Below are 12,575 nucleotides of genomic sequence, written 5' to 3' on the forward strand. Positions count from 1 at the left end.
GATGGAGGTTCAACAGTAAACATAATGCCTAAGTCCATAATGATAAAGTTAAGCATCACCATGGACGAATTGTCTCGAAGTCGTCTCATGATTCAAGGCTTCAATCAAAAGGGGCAAAAACCATGGGCATGATCAGAATTGAGCTCGTGATAGGTGATTTAAGGTCCAACACTTTATTTCATGTGATTGATGCCAAGACTTCCTATAATCTTCTCTTAAGAAGGCCATGGGTATACGAAAATGGAATAGTGCCTTCAACCTTACATTAGTATTTCAAATTCTACAGAGGCAGAGTGAAGAAAATCTTGGGTGACATCAAGCCATTTACCAAGAAAAGATGAGCAGTCAAAGTGCCTTTCCGCTGAAGAGAATGGCGATAACAAGTCAAAAAGCACTGCCTTTGGACAAATGGGATCACCACCGATAGATTCACAGAAGGTATCTATTCTTGTTCTTCGTTATGTCTCATCATCCCGAAGGAAGGAAGGTCAATCCCTATTTGGAGAAGAAGTGAAACTGAGAAAGTTATGGGAAAATGACATGAAGTTCTTGAAGGAGTCTACAACCATGCCTTTACCCAAGTTGAGCAATTCATATGTGTCGAAATCTTCAGTACCAGGGTTCGTCAGACTATCACAAGATGCGACAAGACGTGAATATCTTGCGGTCAAAAGAACTAAAGAAGGTTTTTATCCTAATGCTTATAAGCTCATGTTAAAGGTAGGTTACGACTTCGGCTTATCTTCCTCGCTGGGGGAGCTTAATCCAGATGTCACAGGAGAAAGGACACATAGCGTTAGTGAAACCCAAAAGAAGTTGAAGAAGCAAGGTTACACAATCGACTCAGCTAGAGCAGGCCTAGGTTTTACTCCTGCCGCACTTGTAAAGATCTTTACTAGAAGAAAAGAAAAGAAAGTAGAGGCTCAACACACTAGTGTCGAAGCGATTGAGGAGGAAGAAGAACCAAAAGCTATTAATAGAGCCTCAGTGTTCGACCGTTTAGCCAAGCCTACCCAGCGGACCTCAATTTTTAGCGTAATCAAAGAATCAACATCACGACCTTCTGTGTTCAAAATAATATCTGGACATAAGAATCAAAAGAGAATCCAATCAGCTACACACATATCGGTGCTAGAAAGACTCGGAGTCCTAAGCAAGCCGTCTGAAGAGAAAAGCCAGCGATAGTTGGAAAGTGGAGTTCACGTTGATTCGACAGAAGATAATGAAATCTGAAGCCTAATCCCGTCACGTATAAAATGTCACTTAACATTAGACATAACTTCAAGTGACCAACTCAAAGTGAAATGACGAACAATCATACAAACTCGAAAAACTTTGAGTCAACAAAATGAAAGGGACAATGAAGAAGCAGAGATTGTAGCTGTTCATCATGTTACGATTAAGGAGCTTGATAAAGAGGAACCTTTCGAGGATAAGGCTCATGATGCTCCTGCTGCATTAGAAGATGGGGGCCAAGTGACTGTTGATGAATTAAAAGAGCTCAACTTGGGCATAAATGAAGATCTATGACCTATCTTCGTTAGTGCACTTTTGAATCTTAGCGAAGAGGAATCATACCATCAGCTGTTACTTGAGTACAAAGATGTCTTTGCTTGGACTTATAAGAAGATGCCAGGCCTCAATCTAAAAGTTGAGGTCCATCACCTTGCAGTCAAATCTGGAACGTATCCAATCAAACAAACTCAATGTCACTTCCGTCCGGAGGTCCCAAGTGAAATTGAAGCCGAAGTCGACAAGTTGATCGCCGCCGGATTTATTAGGGAGGTGAAATAGCCAACGTGGATAGCAAACATTGTTCCGGTAAAGAAGAAAATCATTGAACAAATTCGTATTTGTGTTGACTTCTGAGACTTAAACGAGGCTTGCCCAAAGGATGACTTTCCATTGCCTATAATTGAGCTCATGGTCAATGCAACCACAAGTCACGAAGCCTTATCTTTCATGGATGGTTCATCTGGATACAATCAAATAAGAATGTCGCTAGAGGACGAAGAATCACAGCCTTCCGCACTCCAAAAGGAATTTACTGTTACAAGGTGATCCCATTTGGCCTCAAAAATACAGGTGCGACCTATCAACGTGCAATGCAAAAGATCTTTGGTGACCTACCTCACAAGAATGTTGAGTGCTACGTTGATGACCTGGTGAAGAGAAGATCATTTGAAAGACTTGAGAATGGTGTTTAATGGATTGCGGAAGTACCAACTCAAGATGAACCTTTTGAAGTGTGGTTTCGGCGTCACGTCAGGTAAATTTCTTGGTTTTATCGTTAAATAATGAGGCATCGAAGTATATCAACTAATATTAAAGCCATCCGAGATATGCCCGAGCCAAGAAATTTACGTGAGTTGAAAAGTTTATAAGGACGCCTCACATTTATTCGGCGATTCATCTCAAACTTAGCTGGGAGTTGTCAACCATTCAGTCGCCTTATGAAAAAATGATGTTCCATTTGTTTGGGATGAAGCTTGTCCCAATGCCTTTGAAAGCATAAAGAAGTACATATCCAGTTCACCACTGTTAGGAGCTCCTATTCTAGGCAACCACTCATATTATACAATGCGGCTTAAGAAAGATCAATTGGAGCGCTTTTAGCGCAAGAGAATGAATCACACAAAGAACAAGCGCTCTACTATCTAAGCCGAACGCTTACGGGTCCCGAAGTGAACTACACGCCTATAGAAAAGACGTGTCTTGCACTTGTTTATGCTATTCAAAAGTTAAGGCACTACATGCTAGCGTTCACGATTCATCTAATTGCACGAGCTGACGACATTATCTTGGTATTGTTCATTGACGTTGACGACTGGAGGCAGCCTTTAATTGATTATCTTGAGCATGGGAAACTGCCAGACGATTCGAGACATCGATCAAAGGTACGGCATCGGGCACCTCAATTCATTTATTACAAAGAGATTCTATACCATCATTCATTCGAAGGCCTGTTTCTAAGATGCTTGGGCGAAGAAGATACATCCAAAGCAATGGAGGAGGCTCACTCAGGTATTTGCGGAGCTCATCAATAGAAGCCAAAGCTACATTTCCAAATAAAGAGGATGGGCTACTATTGGCCGACTATAGTCAAAGATTGCATGGATTATGTGAAGAAATACCAAGCATGTCAATTCCATGCCAACTTTATATATCAGCCGCCGGAGCTACTACATCCTACAATTACTTCATGGCCATTTGATGCGTGGGGTCTTGATGTGGTGGGACCAATAGCTCCCAAATCTTCTGATGGTCATTCTTACATCCTGGCAGCCACCGACTACTTTTCAAAATGGACAGAGGCTGTACCCCTAAAAGAAATAAAGAAAGAAAATGTAGTGAACTTTATCAAAATAAACATTATTAATCGGTATGGTATGCCACGTTACATCATCACAGACAATGAAAAGCCATTCCCGAACCAGTTGATGGATAAATTGTGTGAAGACTTCAGTTTCAAGCAACGCAACTCTTCAATGTACAATGCCTCAACCAATGGTCTTGCGGAAGCGTTCAACAAAACACTTTGCAACCTGTTGAAGAAAGTTTTTGGAAGAACCAAGAAAGATTGGCATGAAAGGATAAATGAAGTATTGTGGGCTTATCAGACGATATACCGGACGCCTACTAAGGCTACACCATACTCAGTCGTGTATGGCGTGGAAGCAGTCTTGCCTCTAGAAAGTCAAATTCCATCATTGAGGATGGCTGTACAAGAGGGATTGACTAATGAAGAGAATGCAAAGCTATGTCTCCAAGAGTTAGAAGCACTAGACCAAAAGAGACTCAAAGCGCAACAACGCTTAGTGTGTTATCAAGCTCGGCTTTCAAATGCTTTTAACAAGAAGGTTCGCCCCAGGTCTTTTCAAGTAGGAGATCTTGTCCTCACATTACGTACACCTATCATCACAACACACACAACCAGAAGCAAGTTTACCTCGAAATGGGATGGACCCTACGTAGTACAAGCAGTGTACACAAGTGGCTCTTACAAGATCGTAGCCGAGGACGGTTTAAGAGTCAGCCCTATCAACGAAAAGTTCTTGAAACGATACTACGCATGAAATGACACCAAGCTCCTGGCCCATATGAGCCTAAACTGCGTATGGCATCAAAAAAAAAGAAAAAAGAAAAAAAGGGCTCATTGGATTGAAAACTCAAAAGGGCGGTCCAAGCACAAGAAAGTCCGTTGAACTGAAAACCTGAAAGGGCAGTTCAAGCAAAAGTTAGGACACAAAAAAATAATTTAAAAAAAAGCCCCTTTAACTACGTGATGACTTGATCCCTTTTCATCAGGGGTACGTGGACAGCGTGGACAAATAATTTCAGGTTCAGTCACATCAAAATAAAAATAGAGGGTTTCCCCATCAATCCGAAACCATTCGAAAAAATAATGAAATAAGAAAATGATTTTACTTCATTATGAAAGTTAACTAGTAAACATCAATACTTTGACAAGTTCGAAGAGAAATATGAAATAAGCAAAGAAAGTTTACAACAACAAAAATTTGCTATTCCCAAGACAAGTCCTTAAAGCCATTACCTAATCTCTCAAAAGAACCATGTAATGCATCTGAAGTCTCAACATCGGCAGCGGATAATATAAGATCTTTTTCGACTGCAATCTTATCCTCTATCAAGCGGGTGACCTCACCATGTTGATACGAAAGCTGTGCATCCCTCTCTGAAAGTGATTTGTTTAGTTGACGCAATCTTAATTCCAATTGTTCTTGTTCCCTCTTCAACTCCTCCATACGCATATTGGCAAATTGAATGGACTTAAGTATGGAAGACTGATGAACTTCTTCAGCTTATTGCAGAGCCGAGACAATAAAAAGTGAAGAGTCAACTACAGCTAAACAATCGCTTTGAGCCTCGGGAGATAGCTTTTGGGAGTAAATAGAATGTGCAAAACGATAGTCAACTGCGGTCACCATAAGTGCATCGATCATAGCCCGTAAAGATGAGATATCCGCCCCCATATTGTCCCGGGTAGTCAACAATTTCCCAAGCTCATCTTTGAATGAAGGAAGCCTTTCTAATGAAGCCTTCAAGATTATACTTTTTATTTGGTTTCCTAAAATGGAGATTACTTTGCGAAGAGTTTTGTCCTCAACACCTAATTTGGGTTCTCCACATGACATTTCAGAAGTTGATGCATGATTAGCCGGCTTCAATAAATGTGGCTGTGCAAATGAACCTACATTGGCCGACGAGTAATGGTTAAGCAAGTAGACTCAAAGATTTCTAAACACTAAGCGTGATAAAGATTGGAAGCATACCTCTTAGACTAGCACCTGAACCACTTATCAGGTGCAAAGTATCATTTTCTCATTCGATAGGCAAATGGTTGAATGGTACGAGCTCGGACACAGTAGGAACATGATGTACTACTTCTCCCTAAAATGTATATAATAAATTAGAATTTGTTGTAAAGTACATACCTCGTTCATTAGAACTAGTTGTGAAATAGTGGGTACATCACAAAAGAATGTGTCATCAAGTGGGTATGCAGTGTCCAGATCATAATAAAAAGGTTCGACGCTTGTCTTTTTATGCCTAAAGTTGACTTCACTGTCTTCATTGCTGCTTATATGCCCTCGCTTCAAATTGCGAATTCGTCAACCAAGGGGAATGAAATCTATCTGGGAATCTGCTACACTTTCTGTTTCTCCTTTATCATTAGGGACTCAAGTTGAAGGAACATCAACTAGAGATGGGTGTTGACTCGAGGCACATGAGTAGTAGAACTACCTTCAACTTTTGGATAAACTTGGAGCGCCCTACCACGGGTGAGTTTATCATGAACTAAAGTTTTGTTGCCTTGAGACTTAAAAGATTTTGGCTGAGAAAGCAACGACGACTTGCCTACAGTTGACATTGTCTTTGATTTCGTCGATTCAAAGCGATGCACCTTCGACCACCAAATAACATAATTGGATGTGACCTCAAACTCTCGGATATTGTCCTTAGTAGGTAGGGTTATTGTAGATGCACTGCCAATCTTCAAGCATGATTTCCAATGTGAGTACACTGATAGCACAGTCCCATTCTGGGCGTCATCTTTAAGTTCTCTTAGCACATGTTGTACATAAGAAAATTGTCTACTGAACCGGTGTAGGCTATAAGGTTAGATGACTCGGTAGTTTTCCTGCCGTAGAGAAACGAATCCCAAACGAAGGCATATCAAATACTCAAAGTCTTCTTTAAAAATATGATCTTCATTAGTCAGTTGTTTGCATTCTGAAAATACTCTTGCCAGACTACTCATTTCCACTTTACCACAAGTTCGGAACAAAGTTTGAGCTTTTGAATCTTCAAACAATTTCGCCAAAAGTCTTCCTGAGAACCTTGCCATGATAGGAATGGACTTCTAGGAAGATGATGTAAAGTGTGTGTTGAAATATTCGCCCTACCACCCATACACATAATTGAAAGGTAGAACAGTTGTGCAATTTCTGGATCATCTGCACTAGAAATATCGTTCAGCCCCTTGTAAATGCTGGCCAATACTGGAACTTGTAGGCCAAATGATACACCGTGCGCCACTCAACTGGCAACTTTGAAAACCCCTGGCCTGATCAAAGTGACGTCGTCTTTAGGAAATACAAATTTGCACAACCAGCAAGCAAGGAATGCAGCCAAGTAGGATCTTTTCATGTCTTCATCAGTTATACCCAAATCTTCAAAAACCTCTTCCTCTTCCTCAGTGCGTTTCAGTGCCATCGGAATGATACCAGATGGATCAGAGTCCTCCTTTGGCTTTTGTGACTTGTTTCATATGTTTTCCTTGAAGGCTTTTTATACTTGAATGGCCCTCGATACCAGTATTTTATCCAATCAATCATTTTCACTCTAGATTTTCCTTTAGAATCCAGTAAAATCTTGTGATACGCTAAGAATAAGTAGCGACAAATGTGTGGGATATAAGACACGCCTTTATGATCCTTCTTGTTGAGACTCTCAGTGGTTGGAATAATTTCATCATAAAATCGACCTGTAATAGGGAGACCACCAATTTCATGAAGATTCCAAAGAGAAATAGACATCTCTCCTTGCGACGGATGAAGAGTATTTGTTTTAGGACACCAGTACTAGCAAAAGGCTCGAATGACTGGAGCATGTCGATCATAGCTAAATAATGAGGCAAACACTGCATTATATAGACCGGTGCTCTTAAGAACCTGAGTATTTCTGCTTAGCACATCTTCAAGCCACTCCCAGTAATACTCGGTCAATGTAAATTCACCAGCCGTCGGGAGAGCAGAACTCCAATTCACTGCTCTATTATGGATTCGATCACTAAGAAGTTCGAACGCCTTTGATGAACCGATATCTGTATGATGCAAGGACTTTTACTGTAAAACAGTAGAGTGAAGGTCTCTATCTGTAGACTTGGATTTTTTAAAGCTGCTCAGTTGACAAAACACCTGTTGAGACCAAGACGGGATATAAAGAAAATTTTCTACCTCAGATACCTCATAAGCTAAGAGAGGCGCACCTACAAGTAATGTAGTACCTTTGTCCCGGTTGTCACTTTCATCCTCGAGAATAGTGACGATGCCTTTCTTGAAACACTTGAAGAAGGCCATCTGTATAAGATGAGTGACATGAAACAATATTCAATATCAAGCTGATGACTTCATACTTGAAAAAAAAAAGAAAAAAAAAAGGGAAATGCTTACTTGTACCAGTTTGTGGAGTCGGATAAAGATGGAATGCCACAAGAAGCAATCTTTACTCATCCTCCACTACATAAAGCCTAAGCGCTTGAGCGGGTTATCACCAAGTCAGAGAGATGGATCAAACCCAAGCGGTATGGACGTCTACGTTCTTCACTTTCTTTCAAAGTACCTATTATAATATATATATATATACATATATAAATATCATCATATTAAAAAATTGATGAATAAATAAATGATTGAAAAAGTGATAGATGTGCAGCGAAGAAGAAAAAAAAAAGAAAAAAAAAAGGTCATTTCGAGCTGCTTGGATCAGCCCAATCAGCCCACTTCTCTAGCGCCAACCCCAGCTTCAACATGGAGCCAACGTCGCGCCAAGACCTAGCCCTCCTTCTCCTGCGCAGCCTACTCCTCACGCAAAGCCCATCATCCGCTTGTCCCAACTCCAGCCAGCGCCCAGCCCATCGTTTCCCCTTGCACAGCCCACGCTTCATTCAAGGCCTATCATCGCTTGCCCCAGCTCCAGCTCGTGGCCTGCATCTCTTCCTGGCTTGCTCACTCCAGCTCACGCAAGCCCACGTCGCACACCAAAGCCCACCGCCTCTCCTAGCTCAAGCCCACATCGCACACCAAGGCCAGGGCCTCCATGCTTCTACTTCGTAGCCCAGCGAACCTGCCAACCCTTCCACCCTCCAATCTTGCTTCCACACAAACAAACAAAAAAAAAAAAAAAAAGGGAAACTTTCAAAGCTCCACGTTGGAAGCAATCCAAATTATTGGAAAGACATGAAGAACTAACACTTCAAGCTGCACCTCCTACATGTGACAAAGCACATGTTTACAATGCATCATGAAGCGGGGGCACATGTTTACAATGTTTACAAGACCTAGACAAAGAAATTTTGGTCCAATAAATTCCATTGGATGATAAAATAATTAGGGTTCGGTGGATTGAATTGTGGGTCTCATAATTCGCACATGTGGCGCATGACTCATCAAAATCTGGTTAGCTGTCAAAAGTGACATGTGTCGACATTCGACGGAGTGCATCAAACGGTTCAAGATAAAGACAAATTAAGGGAAAGAATCTTATGTGATTGACTTTGATTTAAATCAAATATTGATCAGGTCAATCAATTGAAGATAATTTGGTTAAATTGCCAGATTATGGGAATTGATTTAGATCAAATCAAAATCCCACAAAAAAAAAGTTTTAAATAGGAAAAGTTATTTAGGTCAAGCATCCTACAAGAGCCTATAAATAGGAGGTCTCAAAACGAAAGAAGGGGCTCAGAAAAACCTAGCATTCAGAAGAAACAGAAAACTATCTGCATTCTTCACCATACTTTGGAAGAGCCACCAAGCACAACAAATACGTGCCGGTTCCTCCACCCTAGAAAAATCCAAACACCAAACAAGCCTTGTGCTACCCGTTTGATCAAGATCAAGTCTCTACGACCCTTGCATCAAACACAAATTTTCTTTAAACACTTGGGAGATAGAATCAGAGGATTCAATACAGAGATTGTAACCCTAAATTTCATTAATACAAAATTATTTTGTACACGTGTTCTTGTCTTATTCGTCGCAGGATATTCGTGTTTACAGTAACCAAAGCGGTTCTTTCTTACTAGTGAATTTCTCGGGGATCACCAAAGATGACGTAGACACAACGCCGAACCTCTATAAATTCTTGTGTTCTTCGTGTGTGTGTGTTTACTTTTTGGTTGATATGTGTGCTATATCTCTATGTGTTTTGTGTGTGGTAGTTGCATAGTCCATCAAACGACAAGATCTTGGGGTGTTTTCACACAACACACACTTCTTCCCTTTTGTAGAAATAAACAAGCGTGAACATTTGTGGGCTTAGATTGAGTGAAAAGGATGGAAACCCATGTTAGATATTCCTAGATTAATGATGGGATCTATCATGCCACATTAAGCTGCACCATCCAGCTTAAAGCTAATGCTCCACTTCTGGGCTTAGCACTTATGCTTTTGGAACAGTGCACCAACACTTTCGACTTTGGAGTTGGTCCAATGTCAATATCAATCCTAGACCTGTTAGTGGTCTTTGGATTTAGGCCTCATGAGAGGATGGCCAATTGTTTAAGAGATTTCCAAAGGACCACCCAGGGGCGGAGATAATGTTCCTAACTCGGCCCAAATAGATTGATGAAGTCAAGATCAAGGCGCTCACCATCATACCACTCTTTTTCCTTTCACGACCATCATCGACAACGAAAGCTGACACGCCACACAAGCGCTCACACTAAAAAGGACGACTTTTTTGCCAAATAAGCTCGACTCATCAATTATTTAACTCCGAAGAATCCACCCAATTGGCCAAAAAAGATTTAGCGTCCAACAACAACTAGTAGTAGTAGGTAGTGGAAAGAGACATAGAGATTTTAGTAGTAGGCTGGTTTTTCTGCAGAAAACAGTTGGACCTATCAAAACTAAACCAAATTCAACGAAACCAACTTTTTTTTGTTCCTTGCCAATTCTAGTTTAAAAAACAGCAAATGGCTTCCTCAAACACTCAAAGGATTGGGAGAAAAATAGAGCCAAAGTGAGGCTCGCGGACTGCAAATTTCCAGATTTGGTTCAAAGTTGTTTCCAACCATTCTAACACCTCCAAGTTGTTCCTAAGGCTTCTAAAACACTTCTAAACTTCATACCTATCAATTGAACTCATCAAAAACTCAAAATGAAACCAAAATCAACAATACCCACACTTGAAAAATTGCTCTATCCACCCAACCCGAAAATAGAAATTCAACCCCTCTTCCAATTCAATTTCCCCATCACTCAAGAGACTCAAAATACTCTTTAAGGGACTAAAAACACACGAACACAAAGTTAAAAAACACAAGTTCGAAATTTGACTCACCTTAGAGATTTTTTTCTTCTCTTCTCTTCTTCTTTTTCTCCTTATTCTTAGTTTTCTTCTCCTTCTTCTCTCTCTCTCTCTCTCTCTCTCTCTCTCTCTCTCTCTCTCTCTCCTGCCAGCAACTCACCTCCCCTAGTTCTTAGCTTCATCAAGAAAAATCCCTTAGGCTAGGTGACTCACCACTTAGACTAGGTGACTCATCCTCATCCCTTCATAATGGAAGCTTTGAAATGAGGCAATGGGGGAAGAATGGGAGGAGGATGGTTTGATTCCCTCCACGTTTCGGATTCTTCTTATCTTCTTTTTTATTTATTTATAAATATTTTTTGTTTTTGTTTTGGGCCTACAAGGATATTTTGGTAATTATTCACACATAAGGGTATTGTGGTCATGTTTGTCCAACTTCAAATTAAACACACTTAATTTAATGATCTCAATCCAAAGTCACTTGATGAAATACCCATAATCATTGTCCACCATAATTTTATTTTCACTAAAAAAAATGAAAATTCACCTTTAATTTTTCGAGGTATTTGGATTTAGGCCCCATGGGAGGATGGCCGATTGTTTAAGAGATTTCCAAAGGACCACCCAGCGGTGGAGAAAATGTTCCTAACTCGGCCCAAATTGATTGATGAAGTCAAGATCAAGGCGCTCACCATCATACCACTCTTTTTCCTTTCACGACCATCATCGACAACGAAAGCTAACACGCCACACAAGCGCTCACACTAAAAAGGACGACTTTGTTGCCAAATAAGCTCGACTCATCAATTATTTAACTCCGAAGAATCCACCCAATTGACCAAAAAAGATTTAGCGTCCAACAACAACTAGTAGTAGTAGGTAGTGGAAAGAGACATAGAGATTTTTAGCACATGGGGTATGGAGACTACCCAACAGTGGGCATGTAGGAAGGAGATGTGGTAAAAGAATTATCAGAAAAATAATAAAAAATTAGTTGTGAGATTGAATCAGAGCTATTAACAGTACTTCAATCTAATGGTTCAAAATTTGTATAAAAAATAGAGTGTTTGGGATCTGCCTCGTATATCAAGTTAGTAAATCCCAATATACTTATGGATACTTGCAGTATGATCATGAAACGTTAGTTGAACAGCCTGCGAAACAAAAACACAAGGATGAAATGTAATGCAATGTATCAATCATTAACTGCAATGTGATCTGAAAATTTTCATCACATTACGTGAACCACAAAATCATACTAATAAACTAAAATTCGTAATACGTGAATATTACAGTCCATGAATTAATTGAAACCTGCAGAGCACTTGTAAGGTTCATAACTTGAATTAACACATCAACCACTTCTGTGATATTTAGGCACATCAACCACTTCTGGAATACTAATATATTATATTTTATTGTTCGAAACCCTTGTATTTGTTTCAAAAACTCTAATATATATGTAGATAAAAAAAAATATATTCAAAACAAAAATAGGAGAATATAAAAGAACACTAGAAAGACATTTGAAAAAGTGATATGGATAACATGGTGACAATGTTTTGACAAGAAGGAAAAAAAAAATGCATTTGGTTTCATTTCCTTAAATGAGTGAGTTTACCATGAATTGAAAGGCTGGGTGTTTGTATTTGCAAGATATATCTTTAATTATAGTTTTAATTTAAAATTGAGTATTGTAGGTTTATTTAAGGATGAAAGAGAGTTTGCCAATGCATCAATAATTGAGAAATTTAAGAGTTCTAAGCCTCGCATGGTTAAATTTTAGATTTAAAATAGTGTTATTGTATTTTGTATTGCATTTTTACTTTTGGTTTTAGTTTTAGTTTTTGTATTTGTTGAACTTTTACTTATGGATAGAGATGCATTTGAGGGTAAGGCTCATTACGTCCTCTCTGAGTATATCTTTTTATGTTTATTAATGAAATTCACTCGTACTATCGAATTTAGTATGTAAGTTTTGCCCAACTAACTTTTGAATCCTAAAACTACTAAAGTTC

Source organism: Prunus dulcis, chromosome 5 (assembly GCF_902201215.1).
Source record: "Prunus dulcis chromosome 5, ALMONDv2, whole genome shotgun sequence".
NCBI classification, from domain to species: Eukaryota; Viridiplantae; Streptophyta; class Magnoliopsida; order Rosales; family Rosaceae; genus Prunus; species Prunus dulcis.